Below are 3509 nucleotides of genomic sequence, written 5' to 3'. Positions count from 1 at the left end.
CTTTTGGTTTGTGTTGGGTTTTTTTTTGTCTTCCAACTGTACAGTCAATAGAAGTTCAGGTTTCTATTACTAAGTACTACAGGTCTTAATTGTGCTACCAGTGAGCTGTGGTAGACTAACTAGTCTTGAATACTTTAACATTAGATAATTAAAATAATTATGAAAAGTGTTGCCTCAAGAAAACTTACAGTTAAGTACTGGTAAATGCAGTCAGTAATGAATTTGGGGGGTGGGGAAAGCAAATCTAATGTTGTAATTTTAGGTCTTTGAATCCTTCGACAGTGTTATTAGTTTTCCTGCTAGAAAGGAAGAGTTTTTGTGTATTGAGATAGTGTTCCTGCACCTAGATCATGGGAATACTCCAGTTTCGTAGCTGAAATTGCAGTTCTAATTACAAAAGCATTGCATTGCTTGAGATATTCTTTACTGTGGAGCTGCGTAAAAACTTGTTTTATTTCATCCTACCTTGCATATTCTGGGATATATTTATAATGATACAATGTATTATAAAATGATTTTTCCATTCTATTTAAGACAGTCTTCAGACAGACTATTTTTTTTGTTTCTCTTAGAATAAATCTATTTTTGTCTTGATAATTTTTCCATTAATTTTTCTGTTTCTTCTCTGAGTTTATTTCCTATATGAAAATCTGCCAAACTCATCACCCATTCTGTCCCCCATTGTGCTGTATAGGCCATATATTCCAGAATAGGCCGTACTACACCCCCTTTATGATGTCATGGCTATACATTCCATTGAGGGCCATATAGTATCCCCTGTGTGTTGTGGTGGCTATAAATTTAGTTTAAGACCATACTGCCCCTCACTGGAATGTCATTGCCATACTATGCCTCCCTGCCCCCCCTCCCCCAGTTGTGATTTCATGGGCATAGATTCCATAGATGAGCTACTAATAGTGCCCCCATTGTGAGGTCATGCAATACATTCCATATAAGGCCAAACTTCTCTCCCATTGAGATATCATGGCCATATATTCCATATAAGACCATACAGCTGTCTAATGTGATGTCATATGGCCCCTTCCATGGAATATAGGGCCATGACATCACAATGATGGCACAATATGGACTTATTTGGAATGTATAGCCGTGACATAAAAATAGGGGGGCAGTATGGCCCTTTATGGAATATGTGGCTATTATATCACCATGGGAGGCAGAATGGCCTTATGGGGGATCTTTGGCCATTACAACAGAAAGGGGGGGGAGGTTGAATGGTCTTCTATGGAATGTGTGGCTGTAACATCACAATGTGTGGTCTTTGATGGAATATATGGCCATGACATCAGAATAGGGGGAATGTATGGCCTTCTATGTAATGTATGGCCATGATATTACAATGTGGGGAACTATGGCCTTATATGAAATATATGACCATGACATCACAATGAGGGACCAGTAGCTTTTTTGCTTTCTGGTAAGAGCCCTGATACAATGCAAACGCGTCATCTGCTGCCTCGAAGAAGGATGGAGACCAAAGCCTGATGGTGGTTTAAATGTTCTCAAAGCAGCCCTCTCACAGCTCCCCTGATTTGGGAACAAGATTTCTTTGCTGCTTTATGGTCACCTGCTTTGTCAGCTACTGGAAATTGCCCTTTTGACAACATCAAAGCTTTCACTGGTTACTCCCACAAAGAAGGTTGGAGACCAAAGTGTCCTGGACACAAAGCCAGATGTCTGTTTAAGTGTTCTCTTTACAGCTGTCTCAGATCCATACAGAATCTATTTACTTTCAGAGCTGAATGCAGAAATGGGGTATATAGGTTATTGACATGAGAATTCAGTTTAGTAACTAATTCTCAGAGGAATTCTTCATTACAGTTGAATTTTCAAAAATACATTAGCACAGTGAAAATTAATTTACATTGTTGTTTTATTTGGTATAGCAATTTTTAAAATGTAAGATTATCTAACCTATTGCCTTAATTGCTAAGTAATATTTTCAAGGTGTTAGCCCCATCTGTCTAGCCACATAAGTACATCAAACTTTAGACCTTATTACTATGTAAAAACATATACAATGTTTACTGCACAGTATCAATTCAGTTGCTTTATAGATCAGATCTTTGCTACAAGCAAAATGCTGATTTAGTTGTCTTTTCTGTGCACAAGTATTGTAAATAAAACTTAAAAATTACTTGTGCAAAGAGATTGCTTGTGGTTTTACTCTCTTGATCCCATTTTTGGAGGCCACACCCTGCGCAGGTTAAATTGGAAAGAATATTGGCATTGATGTTCATGCCAACCTTGCTCATAAATCATGCTCCAGCTGTCTTGGACATAAGGATGAACTGTTAATCACACCAGACTGGTACACATATTTGTAATAAGATCATCCTTCTCTTTCTTTTTATAGTCTGACAAGAATGACACACTGTTTAAATTTCACTAGAGTCTGAGTTAACACTTTATGAGCAATTGTTCTTATTTCTTGGACTGTTGTAAGCCAGCTCACTCAACTGTTTTTAACAGGGTGAGATGGGAGAAGAGCAGAAGGAAAATGCAGCGTCAACCTTACTTTGCTGCATTTTGTCCATTTGATGTGCTTAGGAAGAGTTAGAGGTGAGTTCCAACAGCTCTGTGAAAAAAAGACATCCATTTCAACATATTTAAAAGGTATGGTGACAGAAAATAGATGTTTGGTGTTTAATGCTCTGTTCTTCCTAGGATTCTGATCTGAAGATCAGATGACAGTTCAGCCTGGTGGGAAAACAAACCTGAGAAAATAGAAGATAACAATAAGATAAAGGTAACTCAATAAAAAATGTTACAAACAGCTTGTTGCAAGCAGCAGTCATGAACGACACTCTTTAAAATTTTATTTTAATAGTTTTTAACTGCATCTATTTAATGCTACTTTCAGAAATGTCTTTTGGCTGTTTTATAATGTTATGCTATATAAAGGTGTGCCTTTAACATTTTTTGAAAATGTTTGGATGCTATGTAACTGCATTTGTTTAACATAACTTTGAAAAATTGTGTTTTGATGGTTTTAATTGCATTTTTTACATTACATTTAGAAAAAAAATCTCATTTGAGTTGCTATTATCTTATTGTTAATTTTTTCTTTTTCACCTTTGATTGAGTCACCTTTATCTTATCTTTAATTTTTCTGTTTCAAATGGAGTGATTCAAACACTGAAATCGTCTATGCATACACAGTCTCCTTGCAGAAATCAGACCCTTGTTGGTAGAGCTGCCTGCTCCCTAATGTTCAGTTCATGGTGCTGAACAAGCACCACCTGTTGATCAGCATCCAGTTGTCCCAGTGGAGAGTCAGTGGTGTAAAGATGTTCAGTGGTTAGCTGGTAGCATACAGTTGGTCCTTCCCACACACCTACTCCCAGCAGACTGATGGCCAGCCACCATGTAAGTGATGGCTACTTTTGGCACCTGCTCCCCCCATGGGTTTCATTGCTCGACATGGCATTATGTAGTGTTGGATGTCCCTTCAGTTAGTCATCCATTGTCTCAACTGTGACCCCACC

The sequence above is a fragment of the Apus apus genome, chromosome 1, assembly GCF_020740795.1.
Source record: "Apus apus isolate bApuApu2 chromosome 1, bApuApu2.pri.cur, whole genome shotgun sequence".
Classification (NCBI taxonomy): Eukaryota; Metazoa; Chordata; class Aves; order Apodiformes; family Apodidae; genus Apus; species Apus apus.
This window is presented reverse-complemented; position numbering follows the sequence as displayed.